The sequence below is a fragment of the Nanorana parkeri genome, unplaced genomic scaffold (assembly GCF_000935625.1).
Source record: "Nanorana parkeri isolate BGI_ZX_2015 unplaced genomic scaffold, ASM93562v1 scaffold371, whole genome shotgun sequence".
In the NCBI taxonomy this organism is placed as follows: Eukaryota; Metazoa; Chordata; class Amphibia; order Anura; family Dicroglossidae; genus Nanorana; species Nanorana parkeri.
Genome location: NW_017306639.1, coordinates 646,892 through 658,805, shown reverse-complemented (window position 1 = coordinate 658,805; position 11,914 = coordinate 646,892). Strand labels below are relative to the sequence as shown.

Here is an 11,914-nt window from a genome sequence, read left to right as displayed (position 1 = left end):
GGTGGGTGGGGGATGGAAGCCAGTGCAGGGATCGGCAGAGGGGGGTGGAGGATGGAAGCCAGTGCAGGGATCGGCAGAGGGGGGTGGAGGATGGTAGCCAGTACAGGGATCGGCAGAGAGATTAACACTCGGAGATCCTCAGAGACAAGGCGAGCGTCAGGATCTGACCTCCTGGTCACAGTGTCCGGTCCTCGGCCACGTAGGACTTCTCAGGCAGAAACATTATACATGATATCTCTTTACATTGACAATTTACACAAACAGAACATTGAATACAACAGACTTTATTCCGATACTTTGAAACACTTTATCTGACCGCAACCCGGACTCCCAAAAACCTCATCAGAGAACAAGGAAACCAACTGCCTCCCCAAGATGGACAACAAGACGCTCCGAGGGTCCGGGGAACACAAACTTCTTCCAATAACAATCATTCTAGCAAGTGAACCTATTTCTTTCCTCTGCTCCTCATCTCCCTCTAGAGGCCATAAGGCAGTATTACATTCATTACATTATGTTCCCCCCTGAAGAGAAGAATGTTCATGTTTGCTGCTATTCACACAGAATGAATGTTCGCAGAGATGCACGGGGCGAATGTTTCAGTGAATTGTTTATAAATAAACCCCCATGCGGTATTTTTTTATGCTGCATTGTTGCATTTCTTCTCCGGCCAAATGCATGTTCCCTGATGGTGACAGCAGTGGACCATGTCTATTCCATGTTTGACAGCACGGCTCATTGTAGTCTTATGTGACAAGGTGACAACGCAGGAGAAAATTTGGGAGACAGTTGTCACCGGTGAAGTGCCTGAACAAAGACCTTGACGGCGGGACCTTGATGGGGACACGTTGAATGGTCTACGAGCTTTTAGTGATTAGGGTTTACATCTTCTCTAGGTAGGGCCTCCGCCAGGGTCATCAGCAGAGAGGAAGGTGAGACGGTGCACACAGGAGTGGTTGCGCTCACCTTCTGGGCTGGAATAATTTGCGTCACGTGGAATCAGCTCACGTGTAGGGAGGACGTGTTGCGACACGCGGCTCACAGAGGGGCGAAGTCTTCAACGCTTCTGCTGGATTCCTGGGGAAATGTTTGCGTTTCGGATCTTTTACATTCCGTGTGTGTAGAGCAGGGGGTCTCAAACCTCCGGGCTCTCCAGCTGTGGGCGGAACTACAAATCCCATGAGGCATTGCAAGATTCTCACAGCCACAGACATGACTGCTGAAGAGAGATGCATCATGGGATTTGTAGTTTCACCCACAGCTGGAGGTTTGAGGCCCCTGGTGTAGAGAGAGAGCGACCTGTGAGAACAAGAAGGAGCAATCGGTGTGAAGTCGGGGGAGAAGATTCCGAGTGCTGGGAAGCCTCCGGGTCAGGGGGTGAAAGTGCACACGAATGCAGATTACATAGACTGATGGCGGTCTGGTTTGACCTCACGGCTTCCCGTGCCGGCTCTTCTAAAGGGCGAGTTTATGGAATGAGCGGCGCCCCATTGTTTATAACAGTGACTTCCATACATCATATGATCACTGCGGAGACATGGTCGTCACTTTATGAGTGTATTGTCTCGGCGGGGTGACACTCGGTTACCGCTCCGGGTGTCACCCAGTCTCGGGACGCCCCTGCTTTCACCTACTTTTCTCCCCAAAAGGACAGAGTCATGTTTATTCAGGCATCATCCGGAGTAACCATCTACTTCCTGGACTGAGACGCCGGTGTTCTATCAAAACCTCCAACTCCTCGAGATCTCCAACCATCTGACTTTTGGTTTACTGGTGGCGTAATCGCGCGAATGCGCAGTGACGTCTCGGCGGGGGTGACACTTGGTTACCGCTCCAGGTGTCACCCAGCCTGGTGGGGACGCCCCTGTGTTGGGTTATGTTTAAGTTCTACTGTGTGACCTGGTTGTGAAAAGACTGTCAACACCCCACCCCCCTCGTTATCTCCCTTTGTACTCTGAAGGAGCTCAGGACAATGACATTCTGGCCAGGCTCCTGCTATGGCTGCCTGGAGATCTTTAGCAGGTGGACCCCTGCTGGGTTGTGCAGTCCGAATGTACATACTCATCCTGGCTACTGGGGTCCGTCACAATCACGTGTCGTCATTCTGCATTGAAGTCAATGGGGAAGGTGAGTTGGGGTACGATGGGTTTGGTGGTAAAGGACGACTGTACAATTGGCCTTTAAACAGTTCCATCCATTGCCCGGGTGCTGCCCACCTAAAGGAATAGCTACCCCCTTCATCCAGAAAACTTCCCTGTGTGCCCCTGCTTGGCACCGCACCTTTCCTGCACAAGCCACCCAGCTGGGTGTTCCTCTCAGTGCACATGTGTACCACGGTCCCACTCATTCCATTGGGTAAGCCAATCCTCTGCTGGACCGCTGAAGGCCGCCATATGTTCGGCTTACCTATAGGAATGAATGGGGCTAATGTGATGGAATGTGATGTAATACTGAATTATGGCCACTAGATGGAGCCGAAAGGAAGAGAGACAGCAGACTTGTGGAAATATTAAAGGACAAGTTCACTCAAGGTGTACTTGTCCTTTAAGGTTGCAACGGCCTTTAAAACTGGATTTACACCTTTGCGTTTTTATGCATGATGCTTTTTATATAAAAAATCAATGCGTATGATGGGGGTAGGCAACCTCGGCACCCTCTTGCCTGCAGCAGACTGATCACTGGGGGGAGGGGAGACTGAGGAAATGCTTTCTCCTGCCTGCAGCAGGCTGATGACATCGTCTCAGCCCAGGCAAAGTCACCGACTGGAGCTCGCGGACGGCATTTCATTGAGCGTTTCTGACCAATGATCCTGTCGCTGTAAATTGTGACGTGTCCGGGGGTTTCATTCACGCAGACTTGGAAAGATAATAGAAACAAAGCTGAATTTCTGCAAAAGATTCCCCCCAAATCTAACAAGCCGCAAACATCAACTTCCCCACAAGGTGGCAGCAGCGCCGCAGCCCATCTCCCCCTACAGCCCGTCATGCTAAGTCCATGTCACTTGGCTATTAATAATAAGCGGCTGCTGAGTCTCCTTCCCAAAGGTCATCCTGCGATTCAGATTAATTCCCTGCGCGGTTCCCATCACACGCTCTACCCAAATTAGGTCAAAAGATATAAAACGCGCATGACAAACACGTCTGATGAGGAGCCGGGCGCGCGGTGACATACATTGCATGGCACGTTTGTAGTCGAGTCGGAAAGGGTTAGGACTTCTAATGATGTTTTTATTGCAATACATGCCCTCCTCTCCCGGTGACAACGGCACCTCCCCATTTCCTGTCCTGGTGTCACAGGTACAGGAAGTGAGGGGAAAATTTACACAATGGGGTCACACACAAAAAAACCCCCAAAAGTTTAAACTCTTCCACAATCTGAACTTCCGGAGCGCAGACTTGTCCCTGTACAAGGGCCGCCATTGCTGAAGGTTTCAGTGCAGGTCATTGATCTGAAACAAGCCTGCTTCAAGCGACCGTCTTTGTTTTGCATTTTGGATGGAGTAGAGAAGGATTCAAAGCTGTCGGTTTATTTTTGGCCATTGGGGAGATTTGACTTGACTTCCTGTCACGGAGAAACAACAGGAAGTGAGAGGAAATCTCTCCAAAGTGAGGGGGGGGGGTTTGTTCAGCGATGGGCAGGGACAGGTCATTATTAGTCGCCCCAGGTACAGAGGTATGGTAGCTGTGTGACGGTTAGATGGTGCTGGTTGGGGCTTGCACTGCCCCTTTAAGAAAAAAACCCGCCACTGCCAAGTATTCTGGGTAGGCAGGACAGAGCCACGATGACACCGCATTCCGTTGTCATCGTGGCATTTCCCGTAATTGTCGGTCCAGTATTGTGGTCAGTCATTGTCAGCATACAAGTCCTAATGAGGGGGGATTTGTGAACCCTGAAACGCATTGGCTATAACGTCTCTACTAGTGTTGCCAACGTATACAGGTGGCAGATACAGATTACACAGGTTCTTTATCAATGGACCTCGGGCAAGTTACCTGTCGTTGGATGTTTGCTGAACCCAGCTAGAAATTTGGGTTCACCAAAGGTCTAAATAAACCAAACCCAGGGACACCTGTGTCCTAGCAACCAATGACAATGTGTGGCTCAGCCGCTACCATCCTCGAGTGACACTGTGCGGACCACTACAGTGTCATTGGTTGCGAAGACCCAGAGGGAGGTTTGGCAGGCTGGCCATGCGAACAGCTTGGGTTCAGGTTAAACTCATGGTGGACCCAAACATGAAGCTTGTCCCCAGCTGTGAATAATAGACTGTTACTGGACTTATCCTTCATTTGTGGTGCTCTCTTTCTTTTATATAGACTGCTCTGGGGACCACCAGCAACACCCTGGATGTAGACTGCTCAGGGGATCTCCAGGAACACCCTGGATGTAGACTGCTCAGGGGATCTCCAGGAACACCCGTCAGCTTGGGTTCAGGTTAAACTCATGGTGGACCCAAACATGAAGCTTGTCCCCAGCTGTGAATAATAGACTGTTACTGGACTTATCCTTCATTTGTGGTGCTCTCTTTCTTTTATATAGACTGCTCTGGGGACCACCAGCAACACCCTGGATGTAGACTGCTCAGGGGATCTCCAGGAACACCCTGGATGTAGACTGCTCAGGGGATCTCCAGGAACACCCGGGATGTAGACTGCTCAGGGGATCCCCAGGAACACCCTGGATGTAGACTGCTCTGGGGATCTCCAGGAACATCCTGTATGTAGATTGTTCCAGGGATCTCCAGGAATTTTCTGGCTATAGATTGTTCTGGGGACCACCAGGAACACCATGGATATATATATACTGCTCTGAGGATCTTCAGGAACATCCGGGATGTAGACTGCTCTGGGGATCCCCAGGAACAACCTGGATGTAGACTGCTCTGGGGATCCCCAGGAACACCCTGGATGTAGACTGCTCTGGGGACCACAAGGAACATCCTGGATGTAGACTGCTCTGGGGATCTCCAGGAACATCCTGGATGTAGACTGCTCCGGGGATCTCCAGGAACATCCTGGATGTAGACTGCTCGGGGGATCTCCAGGAACACCCTGGATGTAAACTGCTCTGGGGATCTCCAGGAACATCCTGGATGTAGACTGCTCCGGGGATCTCCAGGAACATCCTGGATGTAGACTGCTCCGGGGATCTCCAGGAACACTGGATGTAGACTGCTCTGGGGACCACCAGGAATATCCTAGATATAGACTGCTCTGGGGAACTCCAGGAACATCCCAGCTGACAATGAACAGCCTTTAGAAGTTTAGAGTTGATACCTGCGACATATATACTAATGGGATCCTCAGTGCATCAAAGCCACCAGATGCAACTGAGAAACAAAGGCATTTCTTATTCTTATACCCTATAGGAGTTTCCTGTGCTCCTCAGCTCCCCAGATAGCAAGAAATTGAGCTGCAAGTTTGAGAATGACTCGCTAAACTATTGCAGACTTGCCGAGCTTCACAATTTTGTTGCACAATTACAGCGAGTCTGCATTGCAAGTCTCCAGACCAGCGAGCTTGCAGAGCTCTTGCTAAGACCTGCAGGACTCTTGCTGTAGACTCGCCAAGCAAATTTGCTACAAATTAAAAAAGTGTCGCCTAGAACTTGTGCTGCGAGTGTTCTGCAAGTCTACAACCCGCCAGGAATATGTGCAGCAAAGTTAACAAAATTACAATTTCACCCCGCCACAAGTTTGTAGCAAGTTATCCTCGCTATCTGGGTCCATCTAGTGGCCATATTGGCTGTGAATCTCGCTTGCAGAGGCGCTCACTCTGTGAACATTTTCTAAACAGGCCCCCAAATATTGAATCTTCCGCCACAACCAGCTGTAAGTTTTCTGTGCATCAAATTCCCATCACACCGAGATGTTCTCTGACACCAGCAGACCAACATCTGCTCATCACCATACCAATCCATACCTGCCAATGCCAACCACACCGCACCCGGGGGTTCAGCTTCTGCAATGCCTGCAGACTTATCATAAACCGGAACACAATTCAGAACCTGACTCTGTCTCTCCTATACAATCAGTCACTGCCGACAACGGGGGAAAGCTGTCAATAGGAATCAACTGAACGACAAATATTCTTTAGAGCCAGCTGTCAGTCACGCAGCTGGACGGATCCAGACAGTAATGTCGGGATCCGTCCCGGCTGCGGCGTCTCAGCTGTAGCTCCCTACATACTGAGCCTAGGGTGACGGGAGGACGCTAGTTTGTGTCCTCCTGTGACTCTTAGGAGATCTATGGGGAAAGGAATGACCACCATAGTTCTCCTTTAATGCAGATGCTAAACCCAATCACTAAAACCTTAAAAGCTGTAACATGTTCATGAAATGTTAAAAGTCAACTGCTGCACTTTGTATCTGTTATTAATAACAATAATCCCTGGCAATCGTGTCATGAAGGTCCTTCCTGTTGTAGGGTGATAACGCGCTGTCCCTGTCTCCTAATAGTGCTCCTGTGGTGTCACCCTATCTCATGGGCTTCCGACTGGAGACTACAAGTGGCCGTTTCAACACACATTACACGGACATGGTCCACTGTTGTCACCATCAGGAAACCCCCCCCCCCGAGAAATTAGAGGGATCAGGACCTCCTGCCAATACTGTACCCCAATATTGTACTCTAGCCCCGAGGGGGTTCGTTCAGTGTAGTATTGATGAAATGGACGAGCCCTACAAGTTGATGAATGAAGTTGTATTGTGGAGTAGGGATCGGGGAAGGGAAGAAGAAAGGTGAATATATAGAAGAATTGTCCTACCCCAGTGCTGTCATCTGCAGGTCTGTGCTCGGCGCTGGCAGCACCTTCTGCAGCACAGGCGGGGAGGTGTCTGCATTGTACAGGAGGGGGGTTGGAAGAGGGATCGTCTTTAAAAGAATGTAACCCCCTCCCTGCCGGATGCGACGAGCTCCGGGCAAACAAGCGTGTAAAGTATCAATATTTACAGTGCGCTGCCGTATGCAAACTCCGTCCTTTCACCTGCCAAACGCCGAGAGCTTTATAAATAGGTCGCAGAGGGTGACAGAGGAGCGAAAATGCTCCCTCATGCATGTCCCTCATGCAGGTCCCTATGCCCCTCATTCAAGTCCCTATGTCCCACATTCAAGTCCCTGTGTCCCTCATTCAAGTCGCTATGTCCAACATTCAAGTCCCCATGTTCCTCATTCAAGTCCCTATGTCCCTCATTCAAGTCCCTGTGTCCCTCATTCAAGTCGCTATGTCCCACATTCAAGTCCCCATGTTCCTCATTCAAGTCCCTATGTCCCTCATTCAAGTCCCTATGTCCCACATTCAAGTCCCTGTGTCCCTCATTCAAGTCGCTATGTCCCACATTCAAGTCCCCATGTTCCTCATTCAAGTCCCTATGTCCCTCATTCAAGTGAGGGAACGCATACCGCAAGTCCCTATGTCCCACATTCAAGTCCGTATGTCCCTTATTCAAGTCCCCATGTACTTCATTCAAGTCCGTATGTCCCTCATTCAAGTCCGTATGTCCCTTATTCAAGTCCCCATGTACTTCATTCAAGTCCGTATGTCCCTTATTCAAGTCCCCATGTACTTCATTCAAGTCCGTATGTCCCTCATTCAAGTCCCCATGTTCCTCATTCAAGTCCCTATGTCCCACATTCAAGTCCCTATGTCCCGAATTCAAGTCCCCATGTACCTCATTCAAGCCCGTATGTCCCTCATTCAAGTCCCCATGTTCCTCATTCAAGTCCCTATGTCCCACATTCAAGTCCCTATGTCCCACATTCAAGTCCGTATGTCCCTCATTCAAGTCCCTATGTCCCACATTCAAGTCCGTATGTCCCTTATTCAAGTCCCCATGTACTTCATTCAAGTCCGTATGTCCCACATTCAAGTCCGTATGTCCCTCATTCAAGTCCCCATGTTCCTCATTCAAGTCCCTATGTCCCACATTCAAGTCCCTATGTCCCACATTCAAGTCCGTATGTCCTTCATTCAAGTCCCTATGTCCCACATTCAAGTCCGCATGTTCCTCATTCAAGTCCCTATGTCCCACATTCAAGTCCCCATGTTCCTCATTCAAGTCCGTATGTCCCTCATTCAAGTCCCCATGTTCCTCATTCAAGTCCCTATGTCACGCATTCAAGTCCCCATGTACTTCATTCAAGTCCGTATGTCCCTCATTCAAGTCCCCATGTTCCTCATTCAAGTCCCTATGTCCCTCATTCAAGTCCCTATGTCCCACATTCAAGTCCGTATGTCCCTCATTCAAGTCCCCATGTTCCTCATTCAAGTCCCTATGTCCCACATTCAAGTCCCCATGTTCCTCACTCAAGTCCCTATGTCCCACATTCAAGTCCCCATGTTCCTCATTCAAGTCCGTATGTCCCTCATTCAAGTCCCTATGCCCCTCATTCAAGTCCCTATGCCCCTCATTCAATGAATGCCCCTCATAGAATGGCCAATCTCCATCGGAAGCCCATGTGACAGGGTGACAACACAGGGGCGCAACTGGGATACAGGGACAGAGCGTTGTCATTCTAGAACAGGAAGTGCCTGAACACGGACCTTCGTGGCAGGATCACCGGGGATTATTTTAAGGAAAACTGCAGATTTTGAAAGACCGAAAATGACTTTTGAAAATCCATGAACAGGATGCGACGAGAGTTCAGTGATTGGGTTTACATCGACTTTTAGCTCCACACAGAAGACAGCGTACTGAGACAAACATGCAACTTCAAGACGTCCGGTCATCTGGCTGAAGGGTTAAATGCAGCGACATTAAAGGAGAACTCTGAGGAGGGTGATTTTCACGCAGCCTCATAGTTCTAGCCGACCTGTGACAATGAACAGTGGCGTCACAAGGGGGGGTGCGGCCGCACACGGGTGACACCATTGGAGGGGTGACACCAAAATGACTCACAGTCATGTTGGTGTCACCCCCCTCTGAAAAGTCGGGCGCTCGGTCATGGGCCGAACTCCCGACAGTATCAGGAGAGAGGAGGGGACCCGGCGGCATACCCTATCCCGCCGGGTGACTGTACCCTCCTCTCTCTGCCGGCGTCCATCACCAAGATGGCCGCCGGCAGGTATCAGAATACTGCCGCGCGTGCGCGATGACGTCTCGGCGGGGTGACACTCGGTTACCGCACCGGGTGTCACCCTAGCCTCGGGACGCCCCTGACGATGAAACTGTCACACGTCGGCTCAATAGATCGGGAAGTGAGGGAACGCATACCGTCGCTCGCGCACTTCTCAATCATCTCCTTGCAGATGTGACTGTCACTCACGGCTCCCTGCAGGGATTCCCCTCTCCGATCCTCCAGCGCTGACTGGCGGAACGGACGGGGGAGGGCACAGCTGGCTCTAGATAGGCAGAGCCCGCTGTCACTCACGCAGCCGGGCGGATCCAGACAGTAATGTCGGGATCCGTCCCGGCTGCGGCGTCTCAGTATATAGGGAGCTGCAGCTCGCGGTATACTGAGCTTTGGGTCACGGGAGGACGCTAACATTGACCACTCACAGGACACCCCCCATGCGCCCCCCTCTATTTCAAATTGCCAAAGGAAATGGCAGGCTGGCCATTGAACCCAACCACTGAGTAGAGGTGAGTAGAGGTGTGGTGTTTCTATAGCCGGCCTGCTATTGGCTTCTCGGCGGGGTGACCCTCGGTTACCGCCCCGGGTGTCCCCCTAGCCTCGGGACGCCCCTGACGATGAAACTGTCACACGTCGGCTCAATAGATCGGGAAGTGAGGGAACGCATACCGTCGCTCGCGCACTTCTCAATCATCTCCTTGCAGATGTGACTGTCACTCACGGCTCCCTGCAGGGATTCCCCTCTCCGATCCTCCAGCGCTGACTGGCGGAACGGACGGGGGAGGGCACAGCTGGCTCTAGATAGTCAGAGCCCGCTGTCACTCACGCAGCAGGGCCCGGGCGGATCCAGACAGTAATGTCGGGATCCGTCCCGGCTGCGGCGTCTCAGTATATAGGGAGCTGCAGCTCGCGGTATACTGAGCTTTGGGTCACGGGAGGACGCTAACATTGACCACTCACAGGACACCCCCCATGCGCCCCCCTCTATTTCAAATTGCCAAAGGAAATGGCAGGCTGGCCATTGAACCCAACCACTGAGTAGAGGTGAGTAGAGGTGTGGTGTTTCTATAGCCGGCCTGCTATTGGCTATTTCAAATTAAAATAGCCAATAGCAGTCTGGCTATTGTTCCCAGCTGTTTACATCCACCTGTCGCCTGCGGAAGCTAGCCGGCAGGAGAATGGAGCCGCGCGGGAGGAGGGGGGGCGCAAGTAGCTGGTCTTGCCTAGGGTGCAAAATAGTCTAGCACCGGCCCTAGTTACATTGTTACTGTTCATGGAACGATAAAGATTGAATCCTCGGAATGACCATTGGCAGCTCCACCAATGGTACCCTCGGCGACGGAACTCGCCCCTTCCATCTGCAGAATGTGAGGATTTTCTAATGCGATCCCATGAAAGTTTATGAGCCAGGAGCGCCCCCGTTCACCCCCCGCCGCCTGTAACACTACACAGGTGGAGTTCGCTGTCAGAGACGCGAGTACCAGGCGGGCGCCGTGTAAACACGTTGGGGGAGACGGAGTGATGTTTACGGGCCGAGATAGCGCATCTGCGCAATTGGTATGTTGGAGAGCGACAGACAGAAAACGATCAGCGATGGGTGTTTTCTGGGTAGAGGAAGACGTACCCCCCCATAGGCCCTGATTGGGGGACCAAGCAATTCTCGTTATGCCCCAATCCAATCCATAAAGATGCAAGGTCATCCATAGACACTAGGGGGCAGTCTGCCACTCAGGCACCATGCATCCACCCTCCTCGCTGTACTGCACGTGCGCCACCCGCTGCATTTCCCGCACGTGCAGTACAGCCTTCTCGGCCACGCCTCTTACTTCCAAGCAAACCGGAAGTCAGATGGTTGGAGATCTCGAGGAGTTGGAACTTTCGATAGAACACCGGCTCAGAGATGAGCAATCATGTAACTCCTGACATGTCACACTACACAGCAACAATATCACTTTGCTGCAGGCAGAAAAAAGAATATCCTCAGTTCCCCACTGCCCCCCCCCCACACTAGTAATCAGACTGCAACATTGTAACTTTGTTGCAAGTCCCAAGGTGAGAGACTGCAGCAGGGGGCCGATCTGTGTCAGCCATTTGTGATCAGGGCCAAGGACTGCACGGGATTTACATGACCGAGTCATGGGTGAGCTGGCATTTTAGACCAGGAAGCAGATGGTGGACCTTAGTGATGCCTGAACAAAGATGGCGCTGTCAGTCTGGAGAGGGAAGCAGATGAAGGCATCGTCAGGGGGAGTCATGTGATCTCTGTGAGAGGTTATAAACACCTGGAAGGGTCACACTGACACATGACTTTGCATGCCTCATGAACGGGTCAATCTGATGACAGGTCCACTTTAACTGGCAGCAGAAGATGCTGTGAAGCCGCCTGCGGCATTCCCAGAGACACAATAGACAGAGACAGGAGTGATCGCGGTGGATCAATAGGGAATGTTCTGCTCTGCGGGTGAATCTCGTCGTCTCCTAAGTAACCGAACGTCTTCCTGTCACAGGATCAGCAGGTTGGACTCCTTCTGTACAGCGAAAGGTCTGCAATGCGCCTCCTCCGGGCAATGACAACGCAGGTTCACCTCTCCGCGCCTCGCACTCCGAAGTCACGCCAAAAAAAAGAAGATTCGCCGTCCAACATTCCGAGTGTGAGAGAAGAGCAGGCTTAAAGGGGAACTCCGGAGAAAACGTTCTTTGGATAGAGTCCTGCCTGCTTGTTGTTTGTTGGACCCCCCGAAACGCGTTGCCTGCTGTCCGCTATCCTGCTGTGAACTAATGTTAATCACTAAAAGATTTTGGACACTTTGTAATTTGTTTCGGCACTCTCATTGGACAGAAAAC

General features: G+C 51.3%; 1 protein-coding gene across 1 annotated transcript in view; it reads right to left on the bottom strand.

The window, feature by feature from the left end:
- LOC108789040 (glial cell line-derived neurotrophic factor-like) overlaps positions 1-11,914 on the bottom strand; it is a 39,378-nt gene that overhangs the window by 5,632 nt on the left and 21,832 nt on the right. The gene's annotated exons all lie outside the window — the stretch shown is intronic.